Source organism: Musca autumnalis, unplaced genomic scaffold (genome assembly GCF_047663935.1).
Source record: "Musca autumnalis isolate F117 unplaced genomic scaffold, ASM4766393v1 scaffold_1, whole genome shotgun sequence".
In the NCBI taxonomy this organism is placed as follows: Eukaryota; Metazoa; Arthropoda; class Insecta; order Diptera; family Muscidae; genus Musca; species Musca autumnalis.
Window position 1 is genome coordinate 106,832,904 of NW_027411644.1, and position 15,119 is coordinate 106,848,022.

Here is a 15,119-nt window from a genome sequence, read left to right on the forward strand (position 1 = left end):
GCGTATATATACTAGTTACCAAGCTTTGCCTTCGTCTGCCACTAAAACAACATCCTAATATGCCTGAAGATCGGTCTAACCACCCGTGAAACGTAGCATAATGGTTGGATGCGTGGGACTTCGGTAGACTCCTAATTACTCCTAATTTTTCAATGTATCTCTTACGTCTAACAGCTCAACTCGAAAGAGAATTAATTTTACATTTTAAACAAAAAGACAATAAGAAATCTCTCATTTTGTTAGTTTACGATAGGCAATTTAACTCAATTTAATATAACTCGATACTTTTACTCGATAACGAATGTTGTCATCCCAACTGTGAGTACTCGGTTCGAATCAACTTGATATCGAAACACATAATTAGGCCCCAGATAGGTGAAAAATTTAGTATCTTCCTAAAGCGGGGTACACACGATCAGTTTTGACTGTCGATTTTTCGGAAATATCGATAAATGTCAAACTGTCCAGCAATCACAAAATATTTTATGGTTGCCTGATGACTGCAAAACTGACAGTCAAAACTGATCGTGTGTACCCCACTTAAAAGAAATGTTTACGAATAAAAAGTAATGGTGTAGGATATCACGTAGTCGGCCCGACTATAGCCTTTGCTCACTTGTTTTTTTTTTCTAATTGTTCTTAGTTGTTTAATCTAGAAACGAAACATCGAAATAAACTTCAAAAAAATTTTGTTTCCTAACTTTTCTGAAATGCTATATTGTTCTGTGTGAGCACCTCTGATCTAAAAGAAACTATTATAAAAAGAAGGGGCAAATACTCAAACATTCACTTATTTCTAATAAAGCAAAAACCGTTTTGATCAGCACTGTTGTAGATTGTCGCACACATTTTCTCTCAAATATTTCAAATTGTTTTCCTGTTGTTCTTGTATTTCGTTATCATTTTCAATGTTTTAAAAACATAATTGAATTCTAAAAAAGTAAAAATGTTTGAACAACTATGCGTACATTTCTACGGATACCTCAAACGAGCGGTTGAATATACGGATGTTGTTTTAAGGTCGGATCGTCGGATATTCGTTTGTGTGGTCGCAAATGTTCAAACAAGAATAGCAAAAAATACGAAAAGAAAATTTAACTGAACGACAGCAAATACCGGTTTTTACGCATGTTCTCATAATTAAATTATAATTTCGGAAAACAAATGTTATTTAAAGAAAATGGTGGAAACTAAGTTAAATATTGCATTAATATTTGTAATACTTGTGGTTTTATGCAAAATCCAGACCGGTGAGTGCTGAAAATGAAAAAAAAAGTTACAATGAAATATTTAGAGAATTGAAAAAGTTTTGTTTACGCAAAACCACTCGAAATGCATTGTGTTTAGAGGTTATTTGATGTAAAAAAACACATAAAAACATAAAAAAAGAAAAAATGTAAAATTTTAAATTATAATACAAAATTCAGTTTACACAGAAATTGATAAGTTATCAGTGAATCCCAATTAGACATCTGAAATCCCATAGCGGCTATTGTTGTTTTATTTTCTTCAGATTGCTACGCGTGTTTGAAATCGGCATCTTTGTGCGTACATTCCCAGCAAAATGTTCGATGACAAATCATGAGTTGAATCATGGGTGCGAGTGATGTGGCATGACATTTTTTTTTTTTGTCATTTTCACTCATGAATTTTATATGAGCGTGACCCCCAAAAGATGACGTTATTTTTTGGAACTAATGCGTTGACATGTCATTTTCACCAAAGCTTTGACATGTCATTTTAACCAATGCATTGACATGTCATTTTCACCAACGCACGATGGGCCCAATGGCAGGTTTTTGAGGCAAAAAGTTATTTTTTCAAGTCAGTGATTGAAATCAAATAATAACGGAATTATATTCTTAACACTTTCAAACCTCCAAAACCAAAAAATACAATCTGGCAACGGCCAACGGCGACATGCCAAACTGTCAAAGATATCATATTTTCATTCCGTTTATTTCTGACATTCAGTGGTAATTAAACAATTTATGTATTTTGGTGCCAAAACCTGATCTGTTTATATTTTATATTTTTTTTTAAATGGGAAATACGGGTAATGTTACGTAAATAAAGATTATTATTAAAAAAGTAAATGTAATATTAGATGTGGCCAATAATTTGTTGTGTCTGTAAGTGATGTTTTTTTGTTTTTGTAGACTGTGGTATCGTCCATGTGTTCTTTGGAGTAGAACTTTCGGTATCGGGTCGTATTCTCGTAAATATATTTATTTGGTGAGAGGTGACGATATCAGCAAACAGTTTTTGAAAAGTAATTTTGTGTATACTTGCGAATTAAAAAGAAATCAGTCAATCAGATTTCGTAAAACTAAAAATTTTGGATATTTTTAATTTTTGGTTGGAAAACTAGCGAAAATCTAAACATGTTATGGACTGGATTTCTGCGAAGTTTAATAGAGGTGTCAAAGACAACTACATGACGGGAGTTAAACAACAAATTAAAAACATTTGTGCACGCCTTAACCAAATAAAATACTTCTGTGCGCAGGAAAAGACCAAAGTCGGACGGGGCCGACTATGTGACACCCTATTTTATCAACTTAACATGAAATAGGATGAAAATATATAAGGGGACTATAGTTAACTCTGAACTGAATATAACAAAAATTTACCGACTCTTCTCTTGGCTGATTTTAATCCGGATCGGACTTATTTTACGAATTTACTGTATAATAAACATCAAATCGGATGAAAAATGTATATGGGAGATATATTCAAATCTGAACCGATTTAGGTATAACTTGGCAAACTTATTTATTGTCCGAATTCCGCAACATTTCCCAATTTGCATCAAAATTAGACATAATTTTCGTATTTGGTGCACCGAATACCTCAAATTGGTTGAATGTACATATATGGGAGCTATATCCAAATCTGAACCGATTTCAGTATAATTTGGCAATCTTTTTTCTAGAGCAATTTCCGCCATACATTCCAAATTTCATCAAAATTGGACAGACATATCGTGATTGGTGCACCAAATACCTAAAATCGGGCGAATATATATGGGGGCTATATACAATTCTGAACCGATTTCAATATAACTTGGTAAATTTATTTATAGTCAGAATTCGATAGCGTTGTCCAAATTTCATCATAATTGGACAGAATTTGCGTGTTTGTTCCATAAATTACTTGAAATCGGGCGAACATATATATGAGAGTTATATCTATATATGAACCGATATCAACCAAATTTGGCAGATTCGTTTTTATGTCGGTTATAAACATCTGCACGAAATTTTGAAGCTCCAGCTTGCCCTATGATTTTTGCCCCAAAACCCTGACTTTGGCCCACAGTGCAATGCCTTGACATGTCGTTTGCACCAATGCTTTGGCATGAAATTTTTTCTTTTTCCGAAAATTCTGTATTTATTTATGATTATCATGGCAAACCAAACTCTTTATTAATTCAAACGAATACAAGAAAAAATCACAACAAATCACATCGCTGTACCGCAACAGAGTTTACTTCCTCCGCTCACCGCTTTTTGATTTTGTTTCATCTTAGAAAATGTTTTTTCTATTATCTTCCCAACACCAGTTCAGATTTCGACATGGACTCCAACTTTACGAATTTCCTTCACGATTTTCTTGTTCCTGAATTATTTTCAATTTTATAAAAAAAAATGGAAATTTATTCTCTTTTATTTCGGGAAGAAATGATATCGCTACGTAGGGATCTACAAATCGACTTGCTTGTTAGGGATCTCTAGAGCAGATTAAGGCAATGTGACTCATGTGAGCGTAAATTTAATCTCGCTTACCACCAGTTAAAGTCTACACAAGTTCTGAGCGAGAGTAAAATTACGCTCACGTGAGTCACATTGCCTTACTCTGCTCTAGATAATCAAATGTAACGAAAAGAGAGGTGAGACTTGTTCAGGAAAATATAATTAATGCGTTAATTTATTTTTAAGCTATAACATTTTCTTTGCAAAAGTCGTTACTTCTTTTCAGATTCTTGTTCCTTTTCTTTTCGGACTTTTTGTTCAAATTTCGAGAAGCGACATTTGCTTGTTTCCATTCTATGTCAGATTTAGAACAGAGAAGGGAATTTTTATAATACCAAAGAGTGCAGTGCGATTCTATTTTTAGCTCAATGATTCGGACTTCCTTTTTATTGCAGTGTCTGAACGAAGTTTCGAGCTAGGTACAACACCAATTGTTTAGAAGTCGTACTTGTTTGATATACAGGAAATTTAAGACAACATAACGACGAGAGTTTTAACAACTTTGGTCGTGATTTCGAGTCTCCGACAACATGAAGCCTATTGTAAATAATAAACCTTGTATAGCTTTAAGCATAAAAGAAAATATAAAGGTGTAGTTGTAAAACACTCTCCCCATTGCTAAGCTATGGCAAATCAGAAATAAAGAGAGAATACGTGTGGGTTGTTTTTACGCTACCGTAAGGAAGCGAGCACCAATGTTCTAAGGGAGGTTTTTGCTGAAAAACAAACAAAAAAATGATAATACATTATATCAATAATATTTGACAAAAAATAATAACAGAATGTCGACTTTGTTTTTTTGTTTTTGTTAAAAAGTGGATCTTAATATATAAAAAAGCTTAGTGATGACTGAGTGAGTGGCTGCCAGATCATCGCCCAGACGAAACGGCTGAAGCTAGAAGGTGTGAGTGTAGGTTGTTGTGATTTAAGGCTGGGTTTTTGGAAATTCGAAACCGAAGGGTACGAAAAGTACTGAAATATATTAAATATGGTACCCTTTGTGTTAGGCAAACGGGAGGAAGTAGAATTCTGAAATTTGGAATGTGGGTCACAGATGGAAAGTTACAAAGAATGTACACTAAACCATTCTTAAAATGGCTAAATGAAGAAGTTTTTAAGATAAAGCAACAAAACAAATGTTAAAAAATATAATTTTGTATTTTTTTTTTTTGTAAAATAACAAATGTTTCACACAAGTATAAAGGAAAAATTGTATTGACAAATTTAAAAAAATTAGGAAAAAATTTTAATCAGTCGAAACCCACTACCAAATAGGAATTAACATTTTTGTAATTGGTCGTAGTTTAATAAAAAAAAAATCAAGGAAATCGAAGAGTACAATCATTGTTAAAAATATATTTTAAATATTGAATCGCGATTTTTTCTATTTTTCATTAAATAGCTGATGAAACAACAAAACAACCAGAAATCTTTTCAAATTGGACCAATATTAAAGAAGTTATGAATATTTCTTTGCACATGGTTTTTACAGAATTCGACTTTTTCAAGGCGCGATATCTCTGGAACCGTTAGTTATCAAAAATCTGAAAATATACTGAAATGTTTTGCTGATGTGCAGCATCGCAATTGATTGTTTCAATGCGTTACAATCGAAACAAACAAGCTTAATATATCCTCCATACTATGGTGGAGGTGCCGTGACTTAACTCCCAACGGACATAACTATTACCCCGGTTACACTATTGAAGGTTAACCCACTGGGTTTAATAGATCCAGTGGGTTAATCTTTGCTGGTTTCACTTAGCTTTTCGAGGATATAAACTGTCAGCTGATGTTTGTTTACGTATACATACAAAATAACTAATAAAGTCGTGTTTTACACTTTTACAATTTCTCGTATGACAATTTCTCATATTGGTATATTTTACACACAGGGATACATTTTTGTATCATGGTATCAAGCGTACTTTTTGTTTAAAAAAGTGTCTAAAGTGAAAAAATAAATAATTTTATGATTTTCAAATAACTTTAGATTTATTAACTCCATAAAATCTCATGCGACCAATCGTAAACGTGTAAAACACGACTAACTCTGTTGCAAAAACAGTTGCAACTTTTGGTACTTTTTGAGTAGAGTTGGATTTTTTTTGCACAAATACCGAATACAACACTGTATTTTTGGTGGATTTGTGCCGGATTTAAAATAAACCCAGCCATGTGAGGATTTAATTTTTGTATGGCAAATCTGGTCAGATTTGACCAGATTAAGCAATAAATCCTCATGAAGTGGGTTAACCCGGCAAAAAGCTGTAGTGTAACCGTGCTATATGTCCGACCCCCCTTAGCGGACATAAGTCCCAATGGGAGTTATGTCCGTTTTTAAAATTTAAGTGATTTTTATTTAAATACAATTTTTATTTCAAATGTATAAAAAAAATAACTTTAAGTTCATATGCATTTTTTTATTTCATAAAATAATTTATAATTGATTTAAAATTTTTAAGAAAATTAAGTACAAAATAGGTAGTAGCCACCTCAAATCGAACTATATTCAAAATTTGCCTTCAAACCTAAACGAAAAATGCTGCCTACAGGAAAATAAAAAGTTTTTGTTAAAATTCGCAGATACTTTTTGAAAAAAGATAAGCGCCGCTGGCGAAAATATTTTAAAAAATCGCGCGATTTTTTACAAAAATATTTTCACAGTTTAAGAAAAAAAGTTTTTGTAAAAAATATTCAAATACATTCTGAAAAACGAAAAGCGCCGCTGGCAAAAATATTTTTGAAAAAAATCGCGTGATTTTTTACAAAAATTTTTTCACAATTTAAGAAAATAAAAAGTTTTTGTAAAAATATTCAAACACTTTCTGAAAAAGGAAAAGCGCCGCAGGCGAAAATATTTTTTAAAAAAATCGCGCGATTTTTTACAAAAATATTTTCACAATTTAAGAAAATAAAAATTTTTTGTAAAAATATTCAAACACTTTCCGAAAAACGAAAAGCGTCGCAGGCGAAAATATTTTTGAAAAAATCGAGCGATTTTTTACAAAAATATTTTCAGAGTTTAAGAATATAAAAAGTTTTTGTAAAAAATATTCAAATACATTGTGAAAAACAAAAATTGCCGCAGGCGAAAATATTTTTGAAAAAAATCGCGCGATTTTTTACAAAAATATTTTCACAATTTAAGAAAATAAAAAGTTTTTGTAAAAATATTCAAACACATTCTGAAAAGCGCCGCAGGCGAAAATACTTTTAAAAAAATCGCGCGATTTTTTACAAAAATATTTTCACAATTTAAGAAAATAAAAAGTTTTTGTAAAAATATTCAAACACTTTCTGAAAAACGAAAAGCGCCGCAGGCGAAAATATTTTTGAAAAAATCGCGCGTTTTTTTGCAAAAATATTTTCAGAGTTTAAGAATATAAAAAGTTTTTGTAAAAAATATTCAAATACATACTGAAAAACCAAAAGCGCCGCAGGCGAAAATATTTAAAAAAAAAATCGCGCGATTTTTTACAAAAATATTTTCACAATTTAAGAAAATAAAAAGTTTTTGTAAAAATATTCAAACACTTTCTGAAAAGCGCCGCAGGCGAAAATATTTTTAAAAAAATCGCGCGATTTTTTACAAAAATATTTTCACAATTAAGGAAAATAAAATGTTTTTGTATAAATATTCAAATACTTTTTGAAAAACGAAAAGCGCCGCAGGCAAAAATATTGAAAAAATCGCGCGATTTTTTACAAAAATTGTTTTACAATTTAAGAAGATAAAAACAAAATAAAAAGTTTTTGTAAAAATATTCGCGATTTTTTACAAAAATATTTTCACAATTTAAGAAAAAAAGTTTTTGTAAAAGTATTCAAAAATATTTTCACAATTTAAAGAGATAAAATGTCGAAAATATTTTTGAAAAAAATCGCGCGATTTTTTAGAAAAATATGTTCACAATTTAAGAAGATAACAAGTGTTTGTACAAATATTCAAATACTTTCTGAAAAACGAAAATATTTTTGAATAAATAGCGCGATTTTCATAACAAATATTTTTACAATTTAAAACTTCTCCTAACTGCTACTTACATAATTTCGGGCATAATTTCGTTTTTAACTAATTTTATGAAATCATGAGGATTTTGTGGATACTTCGGTATTGGTTGGCCTTTACAAATGTATAATTCCGCTTACATTCTAACTTCTACTCTAAAATTTAAAAAAAAAATGTATAACTATAAATTTCAAAATTAAGCAAAAAAATAATTTATAAATTATGAAAAAATTCGTTGGGAGTTATGTCCGCAATTTTTTTGGGTGTTATGTCCGCTTTGCCTCACGGACATAACTCCCAACGAATTTTGGGAGTTATGTCCGCAAACCGCAGCGGACATAACGCCCAAAATCATTTTGGGAGTTATGTCCGTGGGAGTTATGTCCGGGCACCTATGGTGGAGGGTATACAAATAATATTCTTAAGGAATTACGTTTTACATAAGCTCGTGTTTTATTACCCGATAAGATTTGTACCAAATAAATCCGGGTCCCTTATATTACGAGCCTTACAATGACTTATTAAAGTTACTTACGACTTTATTAACCCACCAGCGTGACCCAACTACGCACACTCCTTTACTTTACTGACGGCTTTAGTTCGCGTTATGATTTACAAAACTGACTCACCCACCTGCTATACTTCTGTAGTTACCCAGCAAAATTTGACGGAAGGGGTTCTTTGCGATGACGTGATTTCATGTCATCTTTTGCATTGGTTCAAAGGAAGTCGTGGAAGATCCGATCTTTTCATTAGGATTTGAACCAATGCAAAGGAAGTCGTGAAAGATCCGATCTTTTCATCAGCATTTGTACCCATTCCATCGATCCAATAGAGATGATGTTTGTGTTTTTATTTACACACCTGTTTATTTTCATTTTGGTATGTTCCAGTACTGCAAAAATCTACTAATTTTTACTATTTTTATACCCTCAGCCTTTAGGCTAAAGAGGGTATTTACACTTTGATACGACCAAAAATGTGCCTCATCGAAATAATGGTTTTAGACCCCAAGTATGTTTGTACGATATCCGTTTCAGACAATTTTGAGTAGATCTAGCAATGTCCGTCCGTCTGTCTGTCTGTCCGTCTGTCTGTCTGTCTGGCTGGCTGGTGCGCACGATAACTCTCGAACGGATCAATCGATTCGGTTCAAATTTTGGGTATCGAAATATTTTGTCCAGATTCGATTTAAGTTCGAAGATGGGCCATATAGGTCCACTCCTTCAGGTACCTCCCCCACAAATGTTCAAAATTTGTCGCAAAACTTGCGCGCACGATAACTCTTGTAGGGAATAACCGATTTGGACCATACTTTGCACATCGTGTAATTTCTACCAAACTTAGATGAGGTTCCAATATGGACTCAATCGGTCCACTCCTTCGGGTACCTCCCACACAAAATTTCGGAAAAGTTCAGTTTAGGACCTGGTCTCGAATCGCTTTTATTTTTGTTTATGCAAGTTGTACTCGCTGTCCTCTATACGACGCTGTAAGTTTCATTAGGGGCAAGTCCATACTTCCTAAGAAAATAGCCTGAAAGTTACAAAAACCCCTATGACACCGTGTGTAGTGGTTGGAGCGCAAGATAACTCTCGAACGGATCTGCCGATTCGGTCCAAAATTTGGCTTTCGTAATATTTTGTCCAAACTTAGTTCAAGTTCAAAGATGGATTATATCGGTCCACTCCTTCCGGTACCTCCCCCACAAAAGTTCGAAAACGTTCGGAAAATTTGTGCGTACGATAACTCTTGAAGGGAGTAACCGATTTGGTCCATACTTTGCACATTATGAAATTTCTACCAGACTTAGATGAGGTTCCAATATGGACTCAATCGGTAAACTCCTTCGAGTACCTCCCACACAAAATTTGGGAAAAGTTCAGTTTAGGACCTGCTCTCGAATCGCCTTGGTTTTTGTTGTAACATCTTGTATTCACTGTACCCTATACGAAGGTACAAGTTTCCTCAGGGGCAAGTCCATACTTCCTGAAAAAATAGCCTGAGAGTTGAAAAACAAACCCTATGACACCATGTTTATGGGTGGAAGCGCAATATAATACTCGAACGGAAATGCCGATCCCGGCCAAAAATTTGGCCTTCGTAATATTGTTTCCAAACTTAGTTTAAGTTCGTAGATAAGCCATATCGGTCCACTCCTTCAGGTACCTACCCCACAAAAGTTAAAAAATTGTGCGCACGATAACTCATGATAGGAGTGACCGATTTGATCCATACTTTACACATTCTCATAATATATACCAGATATAGATCAGGTTCGAATATGGATTATATTTGTCCACTCCATCCCGTACCTCCCATACAAAATTTTGGATAAGTTCACCTTAAGACCTGCTATTGAATCACTTTGATTTTTGTTGAAGCAACTTACATTCGCTGCCTCAATTACGATGGTAAAAGTTTTTTCAGGGGCAAGTTCATACTTCTTGAGATAACAGCCCGAAGGGTGTAAAAACCCCCTATGGCACCCTCATGGTCTATGTCAGTCCATTCCTTTAAGTACCTTTTCCGCAAAACTTTTGAACTTTAATCATAATCAACATTTTTGTCGGTTCATAAGACCAAAATTTTGAAACCCCCTAAATACATAAGTTTTTTGTAAAAAAAGTGTTTCAATTTGCACAGGCTGAGGGTATATCTCTGTCGGCAAAGCCGACTGATACTTTTTTACTTGTTTCCGATAACATAAAGGAAAAATTGTTATCGTAGTAAAAATAAGTAGATTCTTGCAGTTTCTGGAACAGACCAAAGTTGTTAGAACTGTCGTGGTGATGTTGTCTTACATTTCCTGCATATCAAACAACTAAAACTTCTAAACAATTGGTATTATATGAAGTCCCAACCATCGAGCTAAAAATAGAATCGGACTGCACACATTGCTATTTTAAAAGTCCCTTGTCTGTTCTAAATCTGACATAGAATGAAATCAATCAAATCTCGCTTCTTGGAATTTAAAAAAAAAGTCCGAAACGAAAAGGAACAAGAATCTGAAAATAAAGAAGAAACTACTTTTGGAAAGAAACAATTAAAAATAAATTAATTAAGCATAAATGGTATTTTCCATAAAAAGTTTCTCCTCCCCGTTCGTTACATTTTGTTCTTAGAGATCCCTAAAGCAAGCCGGGTTGTAGATCCCTACATATTTCCGTCACTAAACAAAAGAGTATAAATTACCAAAATTTTGTTATAAAATAAAAAATTATAAAATAAAAGTAATTTACGAAATAAAAATACTTAAAGGAGTGCATTTGGAGTCCATGTCGAAGTCTGAACTGGTGATGGGAAGATAATATTTGAAAAACCTGATGAAAGAATATCAGTTGCGGAGAACGGAGGAAGTAATCTTTTGCGTTGCAGCGGTGGTGATTACATTGCAATTTTGGATGTAAACTTTTGAAAAACTAAACTGATAAATTAATTGTAGTTATTTCATGTATTCGTTTGAATTAATAAAGAGTTTTGTTTTTCATGAAAACCATATTTCAATACAGCATTTCCATTTTCCAAACAATATGAAAATTTCATGCCAAGGGGTTGGTGAAAATGACATGCCAAAGCATTGGTTAAAATGACATGTCAAAGCATGGGTGAAAATGACGTGTCAAAGCATTGGTGAAAATGACATGTCAAATCATTGGTGGAAATGACATGCCAAAGCATTGGTGGAAATGACATGTCAAAGCATTGGTTAAAATGACATGCTTAGGATCCAGAAAAGAACGTCATCTTTTGGGGTCCACGCTCATATAAAATTCATCGATGAAGATTCTAAAAAGATGACATGCTAGATCACTTGCACCCATGATTGAATGTCATCTTTGGCATCGAACATTTTGCTGGGTATACTCGCTCGCTGATACATAGATTCCCAGCAAAATGTTCGATGACAAATCATGAGTTGAATCATGGGTGCAAGTGACATGTCATAGGTGAAAATTTAGGTGAATCACCAATGAAATTTACAAGGGAGTGACACACACTTTCACCAATTCATTTTCATAGCATTTTGCACCAGTTCATTGTCATAGCATCTTGCACCAGTTCATCAACATAGTATCTTGCTCCAGTTCATTGTCATGGCATTTTGCACCAGTTCATTGTCATAGCATCTTGCACCAGTTCATTGTTATGGCTTCTTGCACCAGTTCATTGTCATGGCTTCTTGCACCATTTCATTGTCATGGCTTCTTGCACCAATGCTTTGAATCCGGATTTTCGCCAATCAGAAATAATACAATGCAATGCAATACAATTATGTAATTTGTTGAATTAATAAGAATACAATGCACAGATGGGTTGTATCGCCAACTGTTATTTTTCTTTATTTTGTATGTAATTTTCAAAATTATATATTATATTAATCTGCAATATCATATTTATCTCTTCCGATGGCTGCAAGATATTTCTTTCAACTTTTGGTTCCGTTTTTCCAATATTCGATAAATTATGTGTCAATCTCTGAACCAAGCTCATCATTTGGGAAATCTAGTATACATTTTAATTCTGTTATGTTATTTCAAAAGAAAAAACGTATCCTGTAATAATTACCATGTTATAGTCTCTTGGATGCCATGTTTTGTGACATCATATTCAACTTGGTCTTTCCATTGGAGTTTTGTTCTTCCCTCGGGTGGCGTAACGTCAAAAGGCTCGTATTAATATACCGGTGGCATCATTATCCATCCTGTTGACATGGCCCAGCCAACTCAATAATTGCAGCTCGATATGTTTTGGTGTTGGTCGGCTGGTGGAGCTCGTGGTTTATAGACCGGGTCTTTTTCATACTTCTTTTTAATATCCATAAAACGAAACAATATCAATTTACATTGTATTTTTAATTAAAATATATAAATTTTTCCACTATCGTTCACTTTCATCTGACTTTTATTTTCATTTTAACAATTACTTCTGCAAGTACACAATTATTCGGGTACATGAGTATTTGATAATTTATTGTGCGGGTACTTATCAATTTATTTAAACTCATGACAATATTATGACAAAGATCGGATCATTCACCACTTCAATTTCACTCATGAAAATTCGATGAAAAAGATCGAATCTTTCACGACTTCACTTGCACTCATGAAAATTCGATGAAAAGGATCGGATCTTTCACGACTTCAATTGCACTCATGAAAATTCGATGAAAAAGATCGGATCTTTCACGACTTCAATTGCACTCATGAAAATTCGATGAAAAAGATCGGATCTTTCACGACTTCAATTGCACTCATGAAAATTCGATGAAAAAGATCGGATCTTTCACGACTCCTTTGGCACTCATGCAAAAGAACCAGTGAAATCATAATTTCACATGGAACCACTTCCATTTAATTTTGCTGGGCTGTTCTGGCATTCTCAATATATAATGTTCTGCAATGTTCAAACGAAATACAACCACATCCATTTGCAGATACATATACACACATATACAAACAGTCGGATGAATGTGAACCAGCGATATGCACCATTTATTTCTATTACATACTTTTGGGGGTGTCATTGTGTGAGTGCATGTTTTTTCAATTAGTTGAAATGTGTGTGTGAAAAGTGATCCTAAAGTTTTCGTGTGATTGTTGTAAAGTGACACTCAACGGACCGTATGTATTTGGCACCTTACATTCGTAACAGTTTGATTATGCCTCCATAACAAGGTTAATGTTTTTTTTTTTTTCAAAATGGTTTATAAATCTCTCGACTAGGTCATCCTTCACAAAGACGTATAGCAATAAAGACCCGAACAAATGCATTTTCCAAAAACATATGATAATAGTTCCACATTTTGGTTACAGATGGCTACCCAACTTACTGGAATTGATAACAGCAATGCCAATCGTTTTTGATTCCCATTTCTCGCGGCAGAAAACATTAACGTTGTGTTTTGTGGCTGAAATTTATTTCTTTACTTTTTTTATTGTTTATTTAATAAAAAAATCAAAAGTGAATGCCGTCAAACTTGAGTTTTAATGTTTTTCTTGTCAATATTCCAATGAATAACAGTTTTCGTTTAACAGAATGTTGCTATGATATCGTAGCAACAGAGGTTAACTCCCTCTACAGTTAATTTTTCACAATTGACTTTTCCTATCTTGTAATATTGACATCTTTGTCCTTCAAGTTTTCAGAGAACCAAAGATAATAGCTGTGTCTTTTTACGTGATAATTAGTAATAATTATTACTAATGTTGCAGATTTTGACAGTTGTATAAAGGAAAAGTTGCTGAAAAAAATGTTTCTGCAACATTTAGTAAGTAAAAAGACACCCCTAATATCTATATATATAAAAGAGCTTAGTGATGACTGAGTGAGTGACATGTATATCATCGCCCAGACGAAACCGCTGAAGCTAGAAAGCTGAAATTTTGACTGTGGGTTGCTGTCGGTGAGTAGGGGTGAGATAAGGCTGGGTTTTTGGAAATTCGACCTATAAGGGTACGAAAAGTACTAAAAGGTACTAAATATGGTACCCTTTGTATTAGGCAAACGGGAAGAGCTAGAATTCTGAAATTTGGAATGAGGGTAACCGATGGAGAGTAAGAAAGATGTACCAAAGGGTTTTGGGAAATTCGACCTCTAAGTGTACGAAAAGTACTAAATTTAGTACCAATTGTATATTTTGAACGGATTTTGCTAGAAACTTGGAATTTGGTATGGAAATGAAGGTTGGGAAGTCGTGTTTATAAAAGGAAATGGTTTTTGAAATTCGTACTCATGTGTACGAAATGTTCTAAATGGTACTAAATTTAGTACAATTTGGATTTGGGTTAAAGGATAGAGCTAGAAACCTGACATTTGGAATTAAGATTACTGACGGAATATAGGATTGCGATATGTGGGTAGTTTTCGAAATTTGTACTTATGTGTACGACAAGTACTAAATGGTACTAAATTTTGTACAACTTGGATTTGGGTGAAAGGATAGAGCTGGAAACTTTAAATTTCGAATTAAGATAACTGTTGAAGTGTACGATTGATATATGGGGTAATTTTAGTACTTGTGTTTACGAAAAGTACTAAATGGTACTAAATTTGGTACAATTTGGATTTGGTTGAACGAATAGAGCTGGAACCCAGCAAGTTCGTACTTATTTCGTACTAGAATTTGAAATTTGGGTCACAGATGGAGAGTTATAGAGAGAACCCTTTGGTATGGTTTTTGGAAATTCCACCTATAAGTGTACGAAAAGTACTGAAAGTTACTAAATTTGGTACCAATTGTATATTTTGAGCGGATATAGCTACAATCTTCAAATTTAGTATGGGAATCAAGGTTGGGAAGTGGTGTTGATATAAGGAAATGATTTTGGAAGTTCGTACTTATGTTTACG

The 15,119-nt window shown here is 33.4% G+C and overlaps 1 protein-coding gene across 5 annotated transcripts in view; it reads left to right on the forward strand.

Annotated features, from left to right (window-relative positions):
* Positions 1-15,119, forward strand: part of LOC141404098 (modular serine protease-like) — a 76,216-nt gene that overhangs the window by 37,474 nt on the left and 23,623 nt on the right. Inside the window, exon 1 of one of the 5 annotated variants that reach the window (XM_073987429.1) lies at positions 1,213-1,250. The exons of 2 other annotated variants lie outside the window; for them this stretch is intronic. The gene's annotated coding sequence lies outside the window, so the exon portion shown is untranslated. Of the gene's footprint in view, positions 1-1,212; positions 1,251-1,972; positions 2,133-15,119 lie in introns of those variants that run through there. 2 more of the 5 variants (XM_073987411.1, XM_073987420.1) reach the window with 2 other exon arrangements.